General features: G+C 42.5%; 1 long non-coding RNA gene across 1 annotated transcript; it reads left to right on the top strand.

Annotated features, from left to right (window-relative positions):
• Positions 1–378: 378 nt before the first annotated feature.
• Positions 379–23,771, top strand: LOC135365477 (uncharacterized). The gene is made up of 4 exons (XR_010413409.1): positions 379–461; positions 611–731; positions 15,547–15,621; positions 23,113–23,771. It is a non-coding gene; the product is annotated as an uncharacterized LOC135365477 (long non-coding RNA).
• The last annotated feature ends 2,329 nt before the right edge of the window (positions 23,772–26,100 follow it).

Below are 26,100 nucleotides of genomic sequence, written 5' to 3'. Positions count from 1 at the left end.
GAAGAATAGATGACTGGAGATGACTTTGAATAGCTTCTTGAAACAGAAGTCACCTGGAAAAATGTGATTAGTGGTGTAAACATTTGTCATTTTTGGCTGCCAACATTTTTGAGCACCCTTCTCATATTTTGTTAATTTTCTACATAGGTGGAAGCTATGTAGAATTCACATTCTCAGAATGTCTTGTAGTTAGTATATAAATGATTAACCTGCCTTTCAGCCAATTAGAACAGCCATGACAGACTTGGGTTCAGAACTAACGATCATGAAGTGGTGGTTGGGCAAGGATATTGATTCAGGGGCAAGGAATATTTTTTATTTTGGAGTAACAGTGCTCAGTGCTGAGTCATGTTTGCTTAACAGTGAGTAGGCATATTTCACAAGAGCTACTTCAGTGTGGTTGGCATTACTCATGGCTGGACAGCCTCAAAATCTGGCTTTTTCGACCAAATGAACCTTCTGTGAGTTACTCAAAACCCTTCAATAAATTCCTTGTTTTCTTAATGTAGCTTCAGTGAATTAAAGTGATTTCAGTGAATTCAGTTGTTTGCAACTAAGAACCCCCACCTACACAAAACATAGTAATTAAATATTTTTTTCTCTCCTCCAGTTTTATACACACAATCTTTGCAGGATTGGGTCAGCACAACACTTTCTTTGCTCCAGCTATTTTATCCAAAGCCAAATGGAGCTGCTAGATTTATCCAGACATCTTGGGCTGCTTGAGAGAGGTAAGTAGACAATTTTAACTATCTGTCTATCCACCTGTCGGTCCTTCTCTTTTCCTAATTCTCTCCTGTATCTTCAAATGCTGGCTGAACAGTGAAATAGTCAATTAATCAGTTGTTTTATCCACATGGTACCAAGCAACTACTGAGACAAATCTTTTCTACTAAATTGACTTTAATGTTATATGGATAGATAGATGATAGATAGATAGATAGATAGATAGATAGATAGATAGATAGATAGATAGATGATAGATACAGAGATGTATAGATACAGATGTAGATGTACATTACATATGGATAGCTAGAGACGTACAGAAATGAATGAATTAGCTGGCTTTAGCACTGCAGTGATACATTACTGACACCAAAGGTGTGATACTGGTAACTACCACCCAGGCTTTCCATTCTGCTTTTGTCTAATATAAGCTCTTGAAGGAAGTCCAAGTGACTGAGTCATCTTCTATTCTACTTATTCCCATTAATTTTGAAACAGTCATACTAAATATCTATACCAATTGACACTTAAAAACTTCAAAGCCAGATGTTCTTAGCCTATTCATTTACTTTCAGTGGGCCTGAAATATTTAACTAAGATCCCAAATGTTTACAAAGGACCAAAGAGAAGAGCTCAACTAAGGGGAGAAGCTGGATCAGTGTGCAATTGCCCAATTGCCACCTGATAATCGTAGATAGCTATGGGTCTTCTGCCATGTATTTAGTTAATCTTCACTTTTCTGGGGCTTGGGTCCTATCCCAGTTGGAGAGAAAATCATTGATCTTTGATCAGCTTGTCTAACTTTTGTTTTTTAACTTCACAATGTTCACCGTCACAATGTGCTCTCAGTCTGGATTATGCACATACCCTAGCAAGCACTTGAAGATCTGTAACCCAACTCCCCTTCCCAGTTCCCAGTGTGCCATCTTATAATTGGGCTATATTTCTGTCATATTTGATGATCAATGCTAATTTTTCCCTTCTTTGTTGAAATGATTGAGTTGACTCAGTCTCTTTGCAGACACAATTATGTATTCAAAATCAACTGGATTCACAATCAGCAGAGACAATATAGAGTAACAGAAAGAAAATGATAAAGCTTTAGGTGAAATTGGGCTACGTTTTAACCATAGGCAATGCAAATAACCCCCATAATATCTCATCATAAATCTCTTAGAAATAAAAAAGGTATTTGCATAATTTAAATTCAAATATACCATATATAAAGTAAATATATAGAGTCATTGTTTATAATTATTTTAATTTATTCCACTAACTTTAATTTTTTTAGAATTTTTTAATTAAAAATTACCATTCTTTTTTTTTATAGATTTTATTCATTTATTTGAGAGAGAGAGAGAGAGCATGAGCAGGTTGGGGGGCAGAGGCAGAAGCAGACTCCCCGCCAAGCAGGAAGCCTGATGTGGGGCTCTATGTGGAGCTCATCCCAGGACTCGGGGATCATGACCTGAGCCGAAAGCAGATGCTTAACCAACGGAGTCAAAATTACCCTTCTTTTAAAAGATTATGCATGCTTGTTTTTAAAAAGCAAACAACACTGAAAAGTACAATAAAAAAAAATTAACAAAAGACCTCAAATCCAACCACCCAGAAAGAGCTAACATTTTGTGCCCTTCCTACCATCTCTCTTGCATGTAACACACAATTGGTTAACTGATAAAACAGAAATAATTTCATAACAATTGGAGCATACTGTAATTGTTATTCATTTGTTTTATTCTTCTACTTCAGGGTATTCCTTAATTGCTCTAAACATCATTTTGTAGTTTTCAGCGTACAGGTATTTTCCATCTTTTGTCAGATTTATCCTTAAGTATTATTTAATTTTCTTTTGGTGGTGTTTATTTAAGTATTATTTGATTTTCTTTCTTTTTAATGGTTGGTGGTGTTTTTAAGTTCAACTTCAGATTGTTCATTTCTAGTATATAGATACACAATTGATTTTTGTATATTGACTGTATATTGTATATTGATCTTGTTTCCTTCAACCTTGTTAAATTCACTTATCAGTTCTAATAACATTTTTCTGTAGGTCCCTAGACAATCATGTCTCTATGAATAAGATAGTTTTACTTCTTCCTTCCCAACAAGGATGATTTAATTCCTTTTCTTGCCTATTGCCTTGAATAAAATAGAAAAATACTCTATTCTATAGTGTTGAGTAGAGGTGGTAAAGCAAGCATCCTTGTGCTGGGCCTAATGTTAGTGGGAAAGCATTCAGTATTTTACCAGTAAGTATACTGTTGTCTGTAAGTTTTTGGTAGATGTCCTTTGAAAAGTTGAGAAAGTTACTTTCTATTCCTAGTTTGCTGAGAGTCTTTCTCAGAAATGAATGTTGGATTTGGTCAAATGTTTTTTCAATGTCTATTGACATTGGTTTTTTCTTTTTCAGTTTCTTAATACGGAGAATTACACTGAGTTTTGAATGTTAATGTATCCTTGCTTTCCTGGGATAAACTCCACTTTATCCTAATGCTTTTTATATATTGGTGGGTTCAATTTGCTAAAACTTTGTTTATAATATTTGCATCTATGTTTATGAGTGATATTGATCTGTGGTTGGGGTTGGTTTTTCTCATATATCCATCTGATTTTAGTATCAGGTAATGCTGGTCTCATAGAATGAGTTGGGAAGTAGTCACTTCTTCTCCTAACTTCTGGAACACTTTGTTAGGTTTGGTGTTATTTCTTTCTTAAATGTTTGGTAAATTCACCAGCAAAATCATAGGGACCTGAAATTTTCTTTGGAACATGGTTTTTATTTACAAATTCTCTTTATGTAATAGATATAGGGCTAGTCAAGTTATCTATTTTTTCTTCAGTGAGCTTCAATAGTTTGTGTCTTTTAAGAAATCTGTCCATTTTATCTAAGTTGTGAAGTTTATTGGCATAAAGTAGTTCATAATATTCACTCCTTATTCTTTTAATATCTGTAGATTCTGAATTGATGTCAACTCTCTCATTCCTATTACTGGTAATTTGTGACATCAGCCTTTTTTTCCCCCAATAAATCTAGTTAGAGTTTTCTCAATTTTTAAAAAAATCATTCAAAGACCTAGCTTTTGGGTTAAGTAATTTTTCCCTGTTTTCTATTTCTTTATTTCTGCTGTGATCTGTATTATTTCCTTTCTTTTACTTTGGGTTTCATGGACTCATCTTTTCTTTTTTTTTTTTAGTTTTTAAAGATAGAAGCTAAGGTCATTTCTTTGAGACCTTTCTTCTTTCTCTAGTGCAGGCATTTGGATCTATAAATGTCTGCTTAAATGCTGTTTTAGTGGCATCTCACAAATTTTGATATGTTCTATATTTGCTTCATTCAGTTCAAAATGTTTTCTACTTCCCCTTTTGATTTCTCCTTTGACTCATTAGATTATTTAGAGATACATTACTTAATTTTAAATATTAAATGTCTAAATTGAAGTTAAATATTTGAGGATTTTCTAGAGATCTTTCTGTTAATGATCTCTAATTTAATTCCATTGCAATTAGAAAACAAACAGTATGACTTGAATTCTTTTAAATTTATTGAGATTTGACTTATGGCCCAGAATACAGTCTATTTTGGTAAATGTTCCATGTGTGCTTTAAAAAGAATGTTTATTCTGCGGTTGTTGAGGGGAGTTTTCCATAAATGTCAATTAGATCAAGGTGGATGATAGTGTTATTCAAATAGTCAATATCCTTCCTGATTTTTCTGTCTAATTATTTTATCAATTCTTGACACACAGATATCGATATTTCTGACTCTTTTGAAATAAATTCATCCAAAGACACTTGGAGTCACACTGAATAACCGAATCAAAGAAGGGGACCACATAATGATATTTTTAAAGAAAGAATTCGGGGAAGGGGGTAGCAATTAACACCATGAAATGAATGACTAGGTACAGAACTGAGGGCATGGGAGGAGATCATGGCTGAGTCCTGAAGAATACTCAGTTAGGTAGCCAACTATTCTGCTTCTGCATTAAGATGGACCCTTCTATTAGTGCCAGCGATGAATTTCCTAAGGAAACAAGTTGAAAATACACGAGACTAACCCACTTGAAAAGGGAAGAATTTGCCCAGTAATGGCAATCTTTAGGGACACCCTTAGCTGCAATCACCAGCAGCAATGCTGTAATGTCATTAACCTTCTTCCTCTCCCACTGTAAAAGGTCACTTCATTCGTGAATTGTGCATCCACACACTCACACAGATAAGGAGCCATTAACAAAGCATGTGTGTTGGCGGCCCCACCAACTCCATCTAACCCCGTTAGCACATTTTCTAGCATTCTGTCATGAAGTCATTGGCAGTGCTGGTGTTCGAAAACTGCATGGCTCAGATGTTTCTAAACCCTTTTAATCCATGACAAAGGCCTCCCTTTATTGCTGTTTTGTTTTCCTTTGCTGCCCTACAGCATGGCAGCCAGTGTGAGCTCCTGATAAGCAGTGAGCCACGCAGATGCGGTTCAGTTTCCTTGTGCACGCTACCATGCAACCTGCCAATGCCCAAATGTGGGATGCAGCATGGCTTCCCCTCCCCCCACCCAGAGCCCATGCCAACGGCGGCACCCTGCGCCATGCTTAGCAGGCCACATATCTTCAGAAGAACACAAAATTAATTTATTGTGTCACAAACAGCACTCAGTCTCGTCTGACTTTTTTTTTTTTAAGATTTTATTTATTTATTCATGAGAGACAGAGAGAGAGAGAGAGGCAGAGGGAGAAGCAGGCTCCCAAGGAGCAGAGAGCCCGATGCGGGACTCGATTCCAGGACCCTGGGATCATGACCTGAGCCGAAGGCAGATGCTTAACCATCTGAGCCACCCAGGCGCCCAGTCTCGTCTGATTTGGAGGATGCAGTAGAGCTAACGTAAATCATGTTATCCTAAGTGAGATGTGATCTAAGTGAGGTAGCGGGAAGCGTCCCACTTGGAGCAAAAAGGAAAAGAAATGGCTACTATGGTGGTAATGGATTCTTCTGAGGGGTGATTTTCTCTTTCCCCTCCTGGGTTTGTCCAGCAGGGATGAAGAGAGGACACTATGCCATTTTACCACTTCAGGACACAATGCTGATATTTGCTACTGTTAATAAAAGAGGCCCCTGTGTGTCCAGGGGAGTGTGACAAAGGATGCAAGAGCAGACGCTATAAATGGTGGCTGCCTGAATAAACTGGGTTGGGAAAGAAATACGGGAAGGGATTGACAGTCAGTTGGCTATGTGGCCTAAATGACTATCCCGACTGCTGAGTATAGACGAAGAGCCAAGTCAGAGTGCACATGGGGGAGAGTCTCAGGGAGAGCCCCAAGCTGCTGGTAGCTGAATGATGGGCCATGTAGAGTCTTGTTCGAGATAAGCTAGAAAATTGGTGGGACACAAGAGTCCATGTACAAGGCAATTCAGAATCCAATGGAGAAGACCAGTTGCCACGAGAGTATTAAGCATCAAGAAGATTAAGACATGGGGGCCTATTTCTTGGGGAAGAGGTTAATTGCTAAATCTGGATTAGAAGATGAGAATCAGCGGGATCCGTGGGATATTGGAGGTGGGGGATCACTTGTTAAAAACCCACCCAGCTGTCGCTCACACCTTTTAACTGCAATAGCAAGTCCCTACCACCACCTTGGTTCCTAAAGGAGCTGAGGAGATTTTGAAAGCTATTTCAAGTTCTGTGTACATTGCAGACCAATATCCTTGAGCAGGTTGTGACAAGGGCTGCAGTGCTTTTCCCATTCTCCTTGGTTTCAGATGATCCAGAGATACTGCCTTCCTTTCTTTGGAAATGTACACTAAAGATCAGGGAGCTGGAGAGAGCAGAACTACAGCATGGACCTTTTATTTTCCCGTGAACATCCTTTTACCAAAACATAGTCCCGATTTCCAGTTCCCAAGCTTCCTACCACCTTTTGCCCCTCAGCTTTGTCCATGCTGCACCTTCCCTGGCACTTGCTACAATCCAAAGAGCAAGGGCAGGGATGGCTATCCCATCATTTTAACAACAAGAAAGCAGTCTTTTCTCAGTCTGGGAGGTGAGAGCCCATTTTCCACCAGATCTGCAGTTGATGACTCCAAGTTTCTGTCCATCTGCCAATCAGCTTTGCAACATGGTGTCAGGCAAATGATTGAGAGACACCTCCAATGCTCTTGAGATCCAGGTGTCACCCACTGTGTCCCTCCTTCAGCTTGCTTCCTAATCCTTCCCTCTCCTTATTGAAAGCCGATCCCTTCAATTTCACACAAACCTTGAGTTCCTTTCCCCAGGGCCCCCTGACCTGCCCCTTCCTTAGGTCCACTGCGGGAAGCATGCCTTCTGAACCTGGGGTTACACCAATGAGTAGGTGCTTTCCAGGATACTCAACTCATTGTTCAGAGTTTCTGACTAGAAAACCTGCCTCTCTTCCACCAACTGTGAAACTACACCTCTGCCATTTTTTTTTTTTTTAAGATTTATTTATTTGAGAGAGAGAGAGAGAGAGAGAGTGTGTGTGTCTGTGTGTGTATGTGTGTGTGTGATCGGAGGAAGGGGCGGGAGAGGGAGGGGAGAGAATCTTATGCAGACTCCCCACTGGCATGGAACACCACATGCAGCTGGATCCCAAGACCCTGAGATCATGACCTGAGCTGAAATCAAGAATTGGACACTCAATTGACTGAGCCACCCAGGTGCCCCACTGCCACCTTTTAAGCTATAACTCAGGTCACAGCTTTTAGTTTTTCCTGATTGTGCAAGTTAACATCTAATCCCTAGGATCATTCTCAGCATCCTCATCCCTCCTTCCTTCCCTTCTCCCTCCCTCCCTCTTCCCCTTCTTCCCTCCTTCCCTTCCTTCTCTTTCTTACAGTAAATATTTAATGAACTTCCTTTATACCCCAGGCACTCATTTTTTAAGGAACTGGGCTTATAGGAGTGAATAAGACATAAAAGATTTCAGTTCTTATGGGATTTACATTCTAGAAAGGTGGAGATAAAAGATTAAATAAAGAAGACTGTCAAGTGTAGGATAATGGATGTGTGGACAATGAATATGATGAGTGCTTGTAGGTACTTTAACTGGGTCATAGGAAAGGCTTCTCTGAGGAGATAATGTTGAACGTATGATCTAAATGACAGAAGGAGGAATCCATGCTCCATGCTTCCTTAGAGAGAAGAGCATTTCATTGAGGGGAAATTACCAAGGCAAAGGCACTAAGATAAGGACAAATAGGGAAGGTGCAATCTTTTTCCTTATTGCTTCAGTGTCATAACTATACATGTCAATGTAATGTAATAGATAAAGGATATATTCAATAAGCTTTATATAATCCTATGAGGAATATCTGCCTTGATTACATGTTTATATTTTTTTTTCCCTACTGGATTCTCTCCAGGGCATCCAACAAACTTACCTAACCCAGTAAATTCTCAATCTATATTTGAGGATACTGACTAAGAAGCAGATCCAAACCTCTCATCTTTAGGAGGAAAGTGGCCATTTTGAGGGGTCATAGTAACTGAATTTATTCCACAGCTGCTTTCTGGACTGAATGACACTTAAACCCAAGAGAGAAATTAATACACAGTTCATCAAGATTTACATTTAAGCACACACCTAACTCTTGACTTTTTCTCATTAACTTTTATGACACAAGTTCTTTTAACTGCCCCCTTTCACAGAATGACCCCATGCTCCACATCATCCATTAACCAGCTTCCCCTGACTCAAATGAGCACATCATAAAATTATTTTCAGTATGAGTGGGAACCCACCTTTACATTTTATGACTTATACAATAAAGAAATAAGAAAAATATACAATTTATAAAATGATAATATGCAGTAATATGGAGCTTTTAAGTTAATGGGACATATAGGGAATTGTGTCATTAACAGAAGAAGAAGGAGGAGGAGGAGGAGGAGGAAGAAGAGGAGGAGGAGAAGAGGAGGAGGAGGAAGGAAAGAAACACATTATCATATACTCGACTGCTGTTGGCTGTGATTGGGTCCACAGTGCAAAGAATGGAGCAAAACCTCCTAAAACAAGGAATGTGCATATGTTGTCACTTTGCTCCTCACAACTCCAAAGTTTTCTGAATTAAAAAAAAAAAAAGTAACAGCACCTCTTCCATCCGTGAGCAGAGGTGTGTGAACCCGCGTGCCTCGCTTTCCAGCTCGAGACGACCAGAGCAATGCAACCAGAGGAACCGGATTCAGTAAGGCTGAGTCACCCGAGCAGCCGCCCTGGGATGGATGGAACACAGTGGGACCCGGGGCCTCTGAAACAGGTGTGAGCTGTGGGGTGGGTTGCAGCGAGCAGATCAGCTGTTCCACAGTCTGGTTCAGGTTTCACACAGAAACAGGAAAGTGGTGATAAATTGGCAACTACACAGGCACAAAAGGTTCTCACCCACAGCTGGTGTGTCTCCTCCTCTGCGCAAAATCAAGGGCAACACCGGTTGTTATAGAGCCTTGTGATTTGCATCCACCGAGAAGAGCTAAGAGTAACTAAGATATCAAAAAAGCGACGATAAATTGTGGATTTGTTACCAGCGTTTTATTACAAACATGAACTACTGATTACATGAGAGAAATTTCTAGTAATAAAGAATGCAGGTTCAGGAGCCAAAGTGCCTGAGTTCAAATCCTGCCTCTGTCATTTACTGGGTAACTTCAGTGAAGTCATTTGAGTGGGGCGTTTCTCAGTTTCCTCAGCTGTAAAATGAGAATATGAGCCGTATCTACCAGACAGAGTTGCTGTGGGGACAACTGGGGGGATTAATGAAAATGCCTGGAGGCATGCACAGCCCACAGCAAATACTCAGTACCTCCTTGCTAGTGTCCTAACAGGAAACCAGGGCTGCATAAAACACTAAGCCCCGAGGAAGCCCCAGTTCCCACCAGCTGGCTTATTCTAGAACAAGAAAATCACAGGCCCACAAACACACACACTCGATTATAAACCTGGGGTGATACCTGCTCTCTGAAAAGAAATGGATTTTTTTTTAAGGTTTTATTTATTTATTTGACAGAGAGAGACACAGTGAGAGAGGGAACACAAGCAGGGGGAGTGGGAGAGGGAGAAGCAGGCTTCCTGCAGAGCAGGGAGCCCGATGCGGGGCTCGATGGGGGGCTTGATGCGGGGCTTGATGGGGGGCTCGATGCGGGGCTTGATGGGGGGCTCGATGCGGGCCTCCATCCCAGGACCCTAGGATCATGACCTGAGCCAAAGGCAGATGCTTAACGACTGAGCCACCCAGGCGCCCCAAAGAAATGAATTTAGAATCAAAATATGACTTCACTGTCCTGTGAGAAATGTTTTGGGAAAAGCCACACGGCTTGTGGATCTTTAATGTATTAAAGGGGATCAGAAAGCTCCAGGCAGCCCCTTACGGCTGCATCATCCCTCATCAGGTAAAGCAAATCTGCAGTTCCTTGTTAATGTTAACTTCTCAAGTGGTACTTGACTCCTCTTTCACGTGGCCTTTCTTCTCCTTTAAAAAAAAAGAAAGATTTGTATTTATTTATTTGAGAGAGAGTGAGCATCAGTAGGGGAGGGGCAGAGGCAGAGGGAGAAGCAGACTCCCTGCTGAGCAGGGAGCCCGACACGGGACTCAATCCCAGGACCCTGGGATCATGACCTGAGCCGAAGGCAGACGCTTAACCGACTGAGCCACCCAGGCGCCCCTCACGTGGTCTTTAGAGCAGACGTGTGGACATGTCACGTGGAGAGCTGCTCGTCATTTGTGGAGGGCCCCAGATGAGAAGTGAGCGCTTTAGTCACACAACTTCAGAGCCACGCCCACAGCAGCATCACCTGGGGAGCTTGAAATACCCAAAGCCAGGGCCCCATGCCAGGCACCAGGTCAGACTCTCTGTGGATGGGGGCCAGCACCTGTGTGTTATAAAGCCTCCCCGGGGGGTCCTGATGCCCAGTGATGGTTGACAACCACTGAACCGACTAATGCTCTTATTTTAGAAATAGGGACATCCAGGCCAATACAGTGATGTCAAGACCACGGGAGCTCATGAGTGGCAGAGCCAGGATTAGTCCAAGGCATTTTGAATCCAAACAAAGTCCCAGTGTTCTCAAATGGGGAGAGGGAATTGCAGAAGAAAAGATCATATGAGAATCACATGGAATTCTTTTTGGAAGAGCCACCTCTGTGCCGTTCTATCTCCCAGCCCTCACTCTGCCTCCAGATTGGATCTAATTCTGATGGATCTCCTGCTCCTCTGTGAAAGTCCCCAGATATCTGCGCCATCTGAGATGGGCTGGTCCTACCCCATCCTAAGGGCTCAGCCCAGAATCTTTCCCTTTGAAAAGCACCTCAGCTAATTCTTACACGAATCCCAGTTCGAGCAACACCCCTTGGGTGCTCAGAGAGTCAGCTGTTGAAACAGTAGCACGTCATCCATGATTAATACAACCTGGGGTAAGAAGAGGCAATGATGAGGTGTCTTGAAAGGAGGTGAACAAATGGGGGGTGAAGGAGCCCAGGGGCAAAAGTCTGTGGCTATAATCTCAGATCGGCCTCCCAGGATTTGATAGGACTTCCTGCAATTCCCTTTTATCTCTCAGAGAATTTAACTGGAGTTAAGATTCTTTACTTCCCCCTTATTTGCTCTGTCTATGCAATCTTGGTGTTTGCTTGATCTTTGATGTATTGACATTGGGCATGGAGGGGGGGGTTGCTGACATGGACATTTTTGAGCAGAGTCCCCGCCACCAAGGCTTTGGAAGAATCTTGACACACAAGGACTTTTTGTTCAGCTTGGGGCACCTGGGTGGCTCAGTCAGTGAAGTGTCTGCTTTCAGCTCAGGTCATGATCCCCAGGTCCTGGGATCGAGTCCCGTGTCAGGCTTCGTGCCCAGTGGGGAGCCTGCTTCTCCCTCTCCTTCCCACTTGGGCTCTCTGTTGCTCTCTCTCAAATAAATAAATAAAATCCTTAAAAAAAATCAATTCAGCTTGTTACAGGGTGCTGATTATTTGGGTGATGGTGTATTTGGCTGAGGATGCTGCTACACTTGGGGACACTATGAGGGATGTTGTCATAGGGAAGAGGCTTGGCATATCTATGTTGTGAATCCGGCTTGCGTCTTTTGAATGCCCATTTCCACAATGCAGGTGGGCTCATGGTAAAGGTTTCCTAGGATTCTTCCAGCCAGACCGTGGGAAAATTTATCTTCCTAGCAGCCTGGTCAATAGGGTGAAATCTATTTCACCAACGGTGACATCTTTCTAGAGCGATGGACGGGACCGGCAGCAGCCACAGCTCGCTGCCCTGCACAACGCCCTTCTGTTTGTTGCTGGGGTCTGCGGGAGACAACGGCCTGGATGGGGCTTCTCCCCAGGAGTCGGATTCCTGCCGCTCAGGGCAGTAGCCTTACGTTCCAAGCGCTCTGCAATATAAAAAATCGGGCTTTTGCTGAAAGCCTTCCTTTGTTTTCTAACCTCGTTTGCCATGCGAAAGATTCCACAGAGTTGATGTTTCCGTTCCTTTAATTCAGTGTTTGGGATGACCCAGCCCCAGCCCAGCTGTCTCCCCAGCAAAGGGGGGTGTGTAAATGTTGCCCACTGTTCTCGGCCTCTCTTCTTTCTTTGGGTCGGAAGCAAGGCTGTCACGCTGTATGTTGTTATTTAAGGGATATGCTGAGATGTTTCCTTTCTGTGGTGGAAAAGATCTTTTCAAGGGAGCCTCTTTATTCCTCTGACATTTCCACTCTTGAAAAGCTGACCCAGTTCCCGCAGAATAACAAAAGAAGCACACAGAGAAAACAGATTCCCCTGGGGGACTGATAAACCCAGGTGAACTCTGGCCAACTGAGTTTCCCTCCGAGAACCGGGCAAGCTGCCAGAGAGCTGAGGAAGATAGTCACATCTCAAAGACATATGGACAAATTAGGATCTGCTCAGCTTTAAGCTGTCTTTGACTCCTTTGATAGGAGTCCACGGGGGGATGCAGTTCAATCCCACACCCAGTCTGTGTGTGTGTGCGTGCTAATGTCTGGACATCTGGTCTACTATTTGTCTTCCTGCAGGTCTAGAGGGGCCTCCTTGGCCCCAGGGCTCAGCCTTAGGTCAATGTTCCCAACTCGGTGTGAATGAACCATAGCAGCTTCCAAGGGTCCCAGGACTTGAGCTGGCTCACATTCACTGTAGGTATTGGCCTCTGTAGAAATTAGCACGATTTTGAGTTGTACAATCTGGGAAGAGGGAGGGGATAAATGGATGTGGTACCAAGTCCTATACACCTCACACAACTTTAGACATTAGTATTATTTGTCTAATCATTGCTCAGAAACTTCTGAATAGAAGTTGGTTCCTCAATTTAACTCTATCTTTTCTCTGATAGTCTCTCTTTACTAACAGTTCGGCCTTTTCCTTCTGATAACAGAACTAGGGAGAGGCTCACGGTCTAATCTCACTCTCCTCTGTCCTCCTCTGTTTAGGGTGGGTCTGAGTTATAAAGCCATGACTCGCTTTTGTGACTGGCCCATAATTAGCTTTCCTAAACCGTAAGTTGTTTGTTTGGCCTTATTATGTACAGAGCAAAGAGGAATTCCTTCGAGTATATGTTCTTTTCATCAGAGTTTGTGAACAAAGAAGACCAACAGAGGTAGCCACTTGACTTATGTAATTTGTTTCATATGTTCTCTTCGATAATATCCCCGTTCGTTACATTTTCAACCTAACTCATTGCCTTTTGGTGGCTGTTTTTCATTTACTCATTCAACAGTTTCCTTAAGTATCTGTAGCTATTGCCTGAGGGAAAGGAAAAACAAAGAGGCTCCCAGTCCTCTGAGAGGTGATGGTCAAGTGGAAGAAACCAACAGAAGATCATCACAGCATCATCAGTAACAGAACCGAGCACTTGGAGAGAAGGAGATACAAAGTGCCTCAGGGGCAGAGGAAATAGGAATCCCTTAGTCTATGAGGGTAGGACTGGGAAAATTCCACAAATGAGGTCGCATTGGTACTGGGCCCTTAAGAATAAATAAGAGTTTAGGGGCACCTGGGTGGCAGTCAGTTAAGCATCTGACCCTTGATTTTGGCTCAGGTCCTGATCTCAGGTCCTGGGATCGAGCCCCGTGTAGGGCTCTGCTCTCAGTGGGGAGTCTGCTTGGGCTTCTCTCTCTCCCTCTGCCCCTCCCCCACACTCTCCCTCTCTCTTTAAAATAAATAAATAAATCTTTTTTTTTTTTTAAGATTTTATTTATTTATTTGACAGAAAGAGACACAGCGAGAGAGGGAACACAAGCAGGGGGAGTGGGAGAGGGAGAAGCAGGCTCCCCGCAGAGCAGGGAGCCCGATGTGGGACTCGATCCCAGGACCCTGGGATCATGACCTGAGCCGAAGGCAGTCGCTCAACTGACTGAGCCACCCAGGCGCCCAATAAATCTTTTTTAAAAAGAATAAATAGGGGTTTGGTAAGTGGACGGTGGTGAGGGCATCTGAGGAAGAAAGAACAGCTCACGTCCAGTCTCATAGTCAAGATAGTGTGTGGGTTTTGGGAAAGCTGCTAGTGATTGAGTGAGGCATGAGCCAGGACATGCAGCAGTGGTAGATGTGTTCTCGAAAGGGGATTCTAATGACAGTGTGGGAAAGGGGCCCGGCTGTTGCTCTGACCCTCAGATTCATTACACAAGCAGGTGCAAGGGTGTGTGGGGGGGGCGCTGCTATAGGCAGGGTGTTGTTCTAGGTGATAACAGCACAGCTTGGAGCAAAACAGTGGGTTAACGTGTCCTGTCTACTCCTTCCCAGTCCCTGGGTGAGGGGGGAAGTGAAATCAGGAGTTTCCTCTGTTTGAACTTGAATTAATTTTTTTAAATTTATGCAGAATTCATGTCTAGCAGAAAGTAATGAGTTCAGTGACATCAAAGCTATCGAATGTCCCCAACCAGGGAATCTTGCTGCTGATGATGGAAAAATGTGGTCTACACACGCCTGCACACACACGCACGTGCATGCACGGTTGTTTACACACACCTATCCATTCCACCCTAACGGCAGATTTGTGAGTGGGAGAAGCAGGTGGGCAGCGATGGTTGTATAGTCAATGGGCCATCATCAAATCACTCCCGAGCAGCCTGCAGACCCTCTGACCCACACGTGTGTGCGCCTCCCCCCACCAACGCCTCCCAAATGTCAGGAAAAGCCATCTCCAGGCCCATTCCGGCTCCACAGCAGCCCAGCAGAGTCCTGCTGCCTCCGTCCCCCCCTCCCCGCCAGCCGATTTATCGCTCAGTCAGTTTCCCGAGTGCCTAAGGCATAGTCCGCTCTAAGGAGGTGAAAAAGCATTTGTATTTAATGCCTCCCGTGCGCCAGGATCATGCTTCTGCTGTTCCTGCTTTCATACGTCACCTCGTTTAAGCCTCCTGAGGATCCTGTGACTAGGTTTTGCCATTCCTAAATTTCGTTCCAGTCAACTGAGGCTCAGAGAAGTTAAATGGCCTGGCCGACGTCATGTAGCTTATCAGTAGCCACCCTTTGCCATAAAGGGGATGAGGGTCAGGCGTGAAAGCACCTTGTTGGGGTTCATCCTCAGACCTGGATCCTAGCTCTGGGATAGAAATATCCTACTGCGTCACCTTGGAGAAGTTTCTTACTCTCCCTTCGCCTCAGTTTATATGCAAAAAAGGGGAAGAAATGGTGATTTCAGAGGTTTGTCAGGATTCAATGAGACCGTGTTCTAATGGGATTCACCGTCGGCTGGCACATAGCCAGCGCTCGGTCCGTACGAGTTATCCAAAAAAAAAAAAAAAAAAAAACCCCACAGTTAAGTGGGGAGTCCAGGGCTCTCTCTGATATATTACCTTCTCTTTTCCATTTTTTCAGTTCCACCCTTAATATCAAAGAGATGCCACCAGTTCAAGGTCAGAGCCTAATGGACCCTGAAAGAACAGTTTTCAGGTAGGAGCTCTCAGCTGGGATGCTTGTCGTTCATAATCTGACCCTCTCTCTCTCTCTCTCTGCTGCTCAGTCCCTACGGGCCCTCGAGGAAGAAGAGAGCAGCTATTCTGGGACTCAGAGAACAGGAGGGTGTTTTCTCTTCATTGAGGGGCACAGGCAATAATCCAATCCCAAATAATACATAAAGCTAAATGATGGAGCTGGCCAAGTATGCTTGGAGAGGCCAACATTCAACAAATGATGAGTAAGTACCTACCTAGGACAAGCATTAGTCATACAAAGAACTGACAGCCCAGTCTACAAAGGGCTCAGGGTCATCAGGAAGACCAACAAGTGCACAGGCCTCACTCAGGGTGTAGAGCACTGGGAGAACACGGCGAAGCAGTATCCAGAATAGTCTGGGGTCTAGGGAAGGTGCAGGGAAGATGGTCCTCTCGGCCACCACACCTCTCTGGCACTACCTTTACCCCAGAGAGGGGCAAATGATCCAGAAAGGGCCTGAAGCCCATCAGCCTTGCAGACGGAGGGGAATCATAATTCCCCTCAAATCATAATCAGGGGTGTGAGTGTCCCATCCGGCTTCCTGGGCAAACCAGGCTGGCATGGGGATGACACACGAATGGTATTGAGGACACCTGGCCGAGCCTGTCTACAAGCTCCGAAAGCATCCTATAATTGGGCTCTGTGCATACAAAAGAGTGAATATTTCCCCCAAATGTCCTTGATTGTTTGTCTTGATCTATTTGTATAATTTCCTACCACTTAAATACTCAAGCAAAATTCAAAGATGAAATCGATGCTGTTGGTAATTTCCCACCAAGTTCCAATATATGATCCTTGGCAGAATTATGAGGCTTTCTCTGTTCATCCTGGTGGAGGAACGGGAGGTGAGAATCAGATGGAGAGGCTCAGAGAGGGCTGCCATGCCAGGACCTGCCAACATTGCCAAAAACATGAATCGAGTTCACCTGGCTGTGGGGGCGGCTGAGGGCAGAAGGCACATTCCAGCGGAGCCGGGGAGATCTGAGCTTTACAGTGGGCAGTGGGACTTAAGAACACTGACCTCAAATTACTTAAATTAAAAAAAAAAAAAGTTTCCTTATAAAGCTTTGGTCATGTCTAAAGCAGTTTCATTGTGTGTGAGAGTGTTTTTCTTCTGGAAACTGTGAAATACCAAAATGCTTGATAATACAATGCAGGAAGCCCCTGGGATCATACTCGGCTGCTCTGTTCTCACCTTTGCAAGGACGATGAATATTTCGGAGATAGTTCCTTGTGGCTACTCCTCTGCCTGGTTTTGTGCCGGGCACTGCAGGGCTGTGGGAGACAAGCGGTGTTTTCCAAGCCGCATATGTGCAGAGACTGACACGGAGATCCCACCTACAACTGGAAAAACTTGGAGCAAGTGTATAAATCAATGATGAAAAAGAATAACACTCTGAACCAGCATGGGGTAAATGCTGCATATAAATCTTTGCATTACTGCAAACCTCAGAGGTACTGTGACTGTCCTCAGGTGCTTTGGAACCATTCCAAAATGCATAGTTTAGTTAAATGCGCCTATCCAGATGTCAAGATAAAAGTAAGGCCTCTCTTCGACTCCATACCAGAAAACTCCATGCATATCTCCACATGACTCAGTCACCTCCTAAAGTATTTAGTGTCACGGGAAGAGCCAGCAAGAGGATTTCAGAGAAGCTGGAAATGGCTGAAAAGTGAAAAAAAGAGGAATTGCAAGGAAACACAGCTAGTGGAGACCATCCTACTTACAGAAGGGAGGTAATTGGAAATGAACTCTCCTCTAGGGTGGATTTAAATAAAACCTCCCAGGTCCCTGGAAACCAGAGGGAAGCGAGACGGACCCCAAGTGCAGGAATAAGAACTTGAAGGGGGCCAGTGGGAAGAACCAGAGCATGAATGCAATTTTGTACTTAATCTGCAGGTAAATTGGAATGGATCCACATTTCCCTAGTACTTGTCTCCAGAAATGTGCGGAATTCGGCCAGTGTTTGCTCCATGTGGCCTCCAGGCAGATAAGATATTGGAAGATACGGGGTCTCTCCCAGTGTGCTAAAGTTTTGGGGGGATGCAGGTAATAAAAACCACTTTAGCTCAAAGGGAATTTACTTGAAGAGACTGGAGTAACCCACTGAATGCAAATGAAAGCTGAACCAAACAAATGAAATGAAACAAGTGTCGGGAAGGGCAAAACCATAAACCTCGTCTCTCAGGCCCTGGCATTAAGGAGATCCAGTCTATCATTATCATCCCGAGGCTTGTCTCTCTTGCACCCGGGAGAGAGGATCTGGTGGGTCTATGAGCAGACCTGCATCAATTGTGAGGCCACAGTGGGGACAGGGACACAGGATGGGCATGCTAGCTGGGCATCAACTCCTCTGTTTTAAGAGCGGTGCCAGACAAGGAGGGTATCCTTGTGAGCATCCCCAGAGATCACCACTGTTCTCCCAGATGAGCTCTTTGTTATAACAGCGTATGGCAAGGAGTTGTTTCCAAATTTCACAGGTCGGAGGGGTAGGAAGTGCAGAGAGAGAGAGAGAGAGAAAATGTACACATCAGAGGAAGAAGCATTTAGGCTTATGCTAAGGAAGAATATTGTGATGTAGAAAATTGATAAATATGGATTGTATTACCAAGGAAAAAAAAAAACACCTGTGAAATTAGGAACTGGTCATGCTTGAAAGTAGGATATGTTCTCCTCTGTCAACAAATGGCTAAGCTGTGCTCCATCCAAAACACAGGAGGCCCTCCAGAGCTTCCTTTTAGGACTAAGATTCTGTGATTCTGTGGTCAAATGTCCACTCTATTGTAGATCAGCATTTCTCAAATTGTGACCATTAGATGTTAACTGATGTTCTATGAATAACGGAATTTATGAATAACAGAATTCCATTCTCGATCAAGTTTGAGAACTACTAAGTTAAAGTTTGCGTCTGCAGTTGTCACTTATGTTTGTGTGTTTTGCTATATTAATATAGAACATAACTTTCCAAAAGGGGAATGCGATTATGGATGCAAGTTTTCCCAGATTCATTTGACACTGAATCCTTCCATTGAGGAGCAATCTGAAACCCTTTTTTTTGAGCATCACCCAGTGACGTATTTAGGGATGCTTGTGTTCCACACAGCACACTTTGGGAAACATTACTGTAGACTGTATCTTTATATACCCATAGTCTTCTAGTCTGCTCTATACAAGGAATGATCAACACATAAAGCTGCCTGCTTTCTTGATAATATTTCATTGTAGATTTATTTTATACAGCTTTTTTTCCTGTTATTTTTTATAAAATAAAACTCACTCCTTGTGGTGTATGGGTTTTGATAAGTGCATAGAGGTGTGTATCCATCACCACAGTCATGATATGGAATAGTGTCATTACCCCCCAGATTCCCTTATGCTGCTTCATTATAGTCAATCCCTTCCCCAGACCCAGTCCCTGGCAACCACAGACCTGTTTTCCATCCCTATAGTTTTGCCTTTCCAGAATGTCATCTAAATGGACTCATGCATTATGTAGCCTTTGGTTCTGGCTTCTTTCACTTTAGCAAAATACATTTGACATTCATCCATGTGATTGTGTGAATTAATAGTTTGCCCCTTTTAATTTCTGAGTTGTGTTCCTTTGTATGTATGGATCACAATTTGTTAGTTCATTCATCCAATGACGATGATACAACTTCCTTATTAAAAATGATAAATCAAAAAGAGCATTTGTTCATAGTTAACAAATGAAGTGAAATTATGTCTCAAGCGAATATTATGTCTCAGTAAAAGAAAATGTCTGACAAATTGGGACAAGATTGTATTTTTCTTTTGCCTGAGAGTAAGAGGCCAGGAGAAGAGACTGAATTTATCTATATCATTATCAAACACACACACAAAAAAATCCCCAGTAAATTCCCATGCAGCTCAAGAGACTTCCCACAGAAGCAATCCCTGCCAGCTAGGGAAACTGCCTATAAACTCCAATAGCTGCCAGAGGTATTGGAGGGTTTGTTGGTTATTTGGTCACATACCATGATCTTATTCGCAGGGCTGATAAAACAGCTCTCTTAGAAGCAGGAGGTGATAGGCAGAGATGAAGTTCTTTTCAGAAGAAAAATAAAAGCAACAGAATATTACTTATGAAGATCAGAATAATGAATTACATTCATTTATCTACTTGTTATCTCATTCCATCCTGAATATTATCTAGGCTCCAATAATTCCTGTAGAAATCTGTTAGGATTGGATTTATAGACCAGGTGTGTCTCTTGCTGCAAGATGAGACAGGTCACCCTCAGATGACTCAATTCAAGACAACTTGTCAATTCAAACTCTCCATTCTGCTGCCGCCTCTAAACCCACCATGGTCAAGGGAGTCTGCTTCTACTCCTACTGACCATGGTGCATTTCCCCCATGGCTTTAAAAAGAGATATGAATCCTTGATGTTGTCTTCCTAAAGAAGAAATCTTTGGGGTCTCAAAGCATCTCTGAAGACAAAGAGCTACATAGATACCTTTTATTTCTGCGGATGTTTTGCTTTGCCTTTTTTTTTCTAATGTACTTTCTGGAGGTCGAGTATACTTCTCTAAATATCTGTGACAGTTTCTCCTGAAACTCTCAGGGCCCCAGAAGTAATTCCATTTAGGAGGTGTAAGATTCTTAGAACTTCACAAAGATATCCTAGTTAAAGAGAAATATGGTCTAATTTTACTGGCTTGATACTCAGTACTGAACAACTGCTGTTGTTCATTCAAGACATAATTGAATAAGTTGCTAGGACAGAGAGGACAGAGCAGTGAACTGGACATATAACGGTCTCTGCCTTCATATACTTTATAGGTACATAACTGACCTATTTTAAGACAATTTAGTAGGGCTAAATGTGTTTAAAACTATCTTCATTGATTTATGAGAGTATCATCAAATTGTCTTCTAGCAAATTTTCCAAAAGAAATTGTTAGGATTTTAAAATAAAAATGGTCGCAGACTTCCACTTCTTTCAGAACTAACTATACTTTATTGATTAGATTCGCCACAAAATTAGAAGTATCAGAAAACTGTTTGGATTTATAAAATTAAAGAGGAATTAATTTACAATAGTAAGGAAGAATGCTTTTCACTTGAAATTATCGAATAATATATGTACCCAGGATGGCCTTTGCATACTAAGAGAATTTCCTTAGACATAGCTAAGAACTCAGAGGTAAAAAATGAAAAAACCGAGTTTTAGAAAATTTGGATAATAGGTTAGATGTCATTTGTTTAAGGTGTTCCAGATCCTATTTATTAAAAGGGGACAGTGAGAATTCTGGTAGGTTATTAATTAGCAGAGGGAGATTTTAGTGTGAGCCAAGCTCTGCTGAGTTTCCAGATGGATATTAACTGCCCTCGCCTCTAGCCTAGAGAAGGGGCCAATCCCCACATCACTGCATGCAAAGATGCCAACTTTAGCCACACTCTGGAGAAGGAGATGGTAAATCAAACGTACCAAGCAAGAGGTGATCCTGGGAATGGGGAGTAGTCACAGAATCTGAGAGCCTCAGAGATACCACCACCCTGTGCCCAGCACAGACCATGGTCTGCAGCAAGCTTTACATGAAATGCAATCATGTCTCAGCACCTTGCTCTGAATCATGATCCTCGTTTACTGTATCACCCCAGAGAGGCTGAACTGCCAGATGTAGGGATCAGTCCGTGGCTTTCCCTCAGCCTGCCACTCTCTAGATAGGTTGGCCAAGCTAGCTTTTAGAATAGCTCGCTTTCTCTGCAAAGAGTCCAGAAATGAATTTAGAGATTACTGAAACCATGAGATCACAAGATCTATGAAGAGAAGGGAAAAGATTAACAGAATAAGACTCAGAGGACCTAGGTAACTCTCATGATGAAAACCCACTAATGGTTTCCCATTGGCTTTAGGAAGCACTCAAAACTACTTACTTTGTTCTCAAAGTCCTTTGTGACCCCTTTTTACCTCCCTTGATACACTCTGGCTATCCTGGCCTTCTTTCAACCGTTCTAATGCCTAAAGCTCTACCTGCACTGGGACCCTTCCAAAGGGCTGTCCCCAGTACATGCAATGTTTTTCCCTCCAGACCTGTGTCCCTTCACTAATCATCTCAAGCTCCTCCACAATCTTCCAATGTCAGCTGAGCTCAAGTCTTAGGCAAGTCAACCATAGCCGCCAGACTAGGTTAGGATCTTGAGGCAGTTCACTGGATTGGCTGCCTAACACCCACCTCAAGCCTCACCCAGGGGCCTTTCCCATAGACAAATGCTAGAAAGCTAAACAAACGAACATCTATTTCCTAAACTCCCTTGCAGTGAGGTCTGGATAAGGCCTATGTTCTGTGGAGTAGATGCATCTACTGCTGTAATAGTTCCTGGCAGCCCCATCCTAGCTGGTTTACTAGTCCGCCCAGAAGTCTCTATAAAATCATTACCCTCTAACAGATCTCTTTCCTTTTAAGCTAGCTAGAACAGATTCAGTTTCTTGCAATTAACTGGTGAATATAGGCTTCCTACTCTATACCCTTATTGTTCACTGTGCTTTTCCTTCACAGTTTATAGGATGACTACAAGTAAATATTTGGTTTTTAGCATATATTTGTCATCTCCCCTGGATAATAAACTCTTGAAGGACAGGGGTTGGGTTGTATTTTCAGCACCTAACATCACGCCCGTCATGTAATAGGTACTCCATAGATATTGGTGAATGAATGAATGAGTGGCTATGTGTCCCAGCTCTATCCCTTATTAGCAGTTTTGAATAACTTGAGTAACTTAGCCCACCTACCAGAACCTCAGTGTTCTGAGGAGATCGTGCTCTAATGCACATGACATTGGATAGCTCAAATGGGAGAACATATTTGCAAATACTTTATAAACATTTTATTCAAATGTTAAAGGTTATTATTCTAGGCTACTAAGAAACAAAGAGTAAAGAAGACAAACATAGTCAATAATTTTTTCTGAGTCTAACTGTAGTAGATCTTTTATTTTCTTAATATTGCAAGTCTATTCAAGTCCACATATATGGGACTAAGTTGCAAATTCCAGTGTCATCTTATGAGCTCCTAGATGTGCAGAATTCATAATATAAACATTAGAGAGCAATATTAAATTATAGTAAGGACATAGCACTGCTCTTTATAGCAACCCAAGGTCAAATAAACATCTATTGGGACACATGGAGATTCTTCTCTTGGATGATTCCAAAAAGGGTTTGGGGACATGAATGTTTGTACAAAATGTAATAAGGACTCAAAATATATAAGTAAAATTATACCACAACTTTGGAGCCCAGGTTCCATAATTCAAATGGTACTTATTCTCTAATTAAGTGCAATAAAAACACTCCCATTCCTTTGGTCTGCCTGTCGTGTGCACCAAGTTGAAATACGTAGGGCAAAGTGCAAGCAGTCATCAACCTACATGCCTGGGGAATGGAGCTGGGCATGCTGATTTTTCTCTCCTATTTTTTCAGGATCTGCTTTGACTCTAATCCTCTGTTGACCTGCTCCGATGGCTGGGTGAAGGAACTGAGGATTGACGAGAAATGATGGCAGAGCATCCTCCTTTGCAAGAGGGAAAGAAAAAATTAGTAGCAAAGGAAAATTGAATAGGCTTGTAAGGTAATTAGCAATTTTCAAATGCAGCAATGGGCAAAGGAAACAAAACGTGGAACATGTATTAAAAGTCAAGCGGATGGTTTAGAAAATACAGCTGTAGGATCACACAGATTTTGACCATCCAAACCAAATTCAATTATCATGTCTGTGCTGCTTTTCTATTTCCGCCACTGAAAGGCTATTATTAGGTGCTCTCTCTCTTTTTTACATCTCCAAGTAATGCCTTCATAAAACATTCCAAAAAGTAAACATTAGCTTTAGGCCATTTGATTACTGGTTTCCCAGAACGCTATGTTCTGTCCTGTTTCTCTCCATATTCCTTTAATATTAAAAATAGGAAATGACTGAAGGCAGTTGAATGGCTCTGCCTTGGAGGCTGTTCCCCCAGCCAGCCTCTCAAGCATTGTTGGGGCCTCATCCCTCTAAAACCCATTTCATCCTTATTACACAGACAGCCCGATGCCAAGCCGGAAAAAACAAAAACCAAAAAGCAAAAAACAATAAAAAAATATAGTCACCGAACATTTCTTTCCTCTCTACCAATTATTAATTTTTTTTTAAAAAAAGCGTCTATGCTTGGTTTCCCACACCTCCTTAGCTGTGACTCTTTTTAGGTGACAGTCCTTTTATTTTTTGAGCTAGACTATCATCGGGATTGGGAGGAGAATTGGCCATCAAAGTGTCTTTAAACAGGTGAGGGGAACAGAACCCGGGATAAGAAGGAGGCGCGTGCGCATTCGCGCGTGCGCACACACACCCCCGGTGGACATCACCCAGGAAGTGGTCCGGGCTGATGGAGGCACGGGTTATGCGTACTGCAGGTGGCGCTCTTACTCACATGCTACTTCCGCCAAGCTCTGCGCCGACCTGGCGGAAATGACGGAAGTGACGGAAATGACGTGGGACGGGCCCTGGGAACCCGAGCGATCACTCCTGGGAGTCTCAACAGAGAATCAGCAAGGAAGCCAGACGCACATCTTCCTTGGCCAATGGAGATGAGCAGGAGCCGGATATATGCACCTGGACAGGGATTTCTCCCGAATGCCTCAAAAGCACCATGAAGCAAAGTTTGCCCAGTTAGTCCTCCCTCGATAGGCACCTCTAAAGCAAAATAAAAAGGGGAAATATGAAGAAGAGCAATGGTCACTACAGTTCTGAGAAAGAACCTAATCCTGAAACCGAATCCGTTTTTACATAATAGGCTTCCGTAACATTTCAGGAAACCTTAAATCAGACATGGCTTCCCATTCTCTCCAGGCCTCCAGCAACATTCAAAACTCCATTCATGCCTAGCTGTAACTGTTAGGTGCCAATATTTTGTCTTTTCCCCTGGAAATGTAACATTATTTTGCACATTCCCATGCATGTGTCACAACTATTTGTGAACTTGTCATTTGTCATAGAGATTCAGAGCCCATTCTTTCATCTACTTAATCATTCCACAAATATTTATGAGCGCCTCCAGATACTAGAGACCTACCTATATAACCACAAAGAAGATGCTGAAAGATAACGTGTGGGGGTTGCTTTTCAAGTGTCTTAAAACCAACCTCTTTTCATTTTATTTATTTGGCAAAGTCAGACTCCTACATCACTAAAATGAGGCATTTCTCCTAAAGAACAAGTGAGCATCAAGTACAAGATCCCATTTCACTTCTCTGGGCCTTAATTTTTTCTATGTAAAAGGAAGAAAAGGTAAATTTGATACTAAGCTCCCTTCCTGCCCTGGAATTCTGTGGCCTAGGTTTAAGGAAATAGTAGCAACATAGCATATATTGTCTCACTAGACATCTTACAATTGCCCTTGAGTCCTGGTGCTTTCTGGAATCCTGTTATTCACCAGGGACACACAATGAAGGAAGAATGTAGAACGTGCGTCTTCGAGCCCCACTGAGCGCTTAGCTTCATTGTGTGCCTCCCCAGCAGCTGAGGCCAGGGATTTGAGAAGTGGGAACACACCCACAGACAGAAGCCGTACAGTTTTCTTTTCTGTTTCTTTCACTATGTTAAGGGAAGACCAAGGAGGGCTTTGGGAAAACTTAAAAAAAACAAAACAAAAAAAATCCCTTCTGTGATTCAAGAGAGGAATGAAACATGTTCCCTCTTTAATAAATATGATTTTATTTTTATTCCAGCCACCTATTAATCCAAAAAAAATTTTTTTTAATGTTCTTGGCACTGGTGATTCCTGTCTGAGCCTTGCTGTTCTGATTTCCCACTGAGATCCACAAGTGATCAAGAGATCAATAATTCCAAATGGTGTTTTCACAGGAGCATTTCCTTCCGTAGTACATAAAATGTTCTTTCATGAAGACAGATGGACACAGTCTGCAGGACCCTGCTTACTCGAGAGAAACCGTCTTTGAAAACTTTTGACAACCAGCGGGATAGCACGTCTGTTTCTATTTAAATGAGCTCATTATAGTTAATATTTTTGTGACTTCCAACCAGTTGTTCAATCATTTCTCAAGTGCAATACGTTTTAATCAAAAGTGAAACACTTTACGGCACAGATAATTGTTAAAACCCCATTTTGGCTACATCCCTTTTGGAACAAATTTTCTGGAGCAAGGTACTTTTTACAAAAAAGGTGGGGGTACAGTGCTGATGACGTTTCTTTGTTTGCTGAAATAGATATAAATGGAATAATAAGCAGACCCAAGTTACCTTAAGAATGACCTGCTGCCCCTTTTTCCTTTTGTAGGTCTGTACAGTGTTTCTGGTGTGACTTAGAGGATTTTATCTTATTGACTAGTTTAAAAGATACAGTAAATCTATAGCCTATCTGACATTTTATTGACCAAAATTATGTAGTAAATGGCATTTTTAAGTTTACCAACAGA

Source organism: Mirounga angustirostris, unplaced genomic scaffold (genome assembly GCF_029215605.1).
Source record: "Mirounga angustirostris isolate CCGP_5_RB_7025 unplaced genomic scaffold, mMirAng1.0.hap1 SCAF_8, whole genome shotgun sequence".
NCBI classification, from domain to species: domain Eukaryota; kingdom Metazoa; phylum Chordata; class Mammalia; order Carnivora; family Phocidae; genus Mirounga; species Mirounga angustirostris.
The sequence above is the reverse complement of the archived record's forward strand: the minus strand, read 5'-3'. Positions and strand labels throughout refer to the sequence as shown.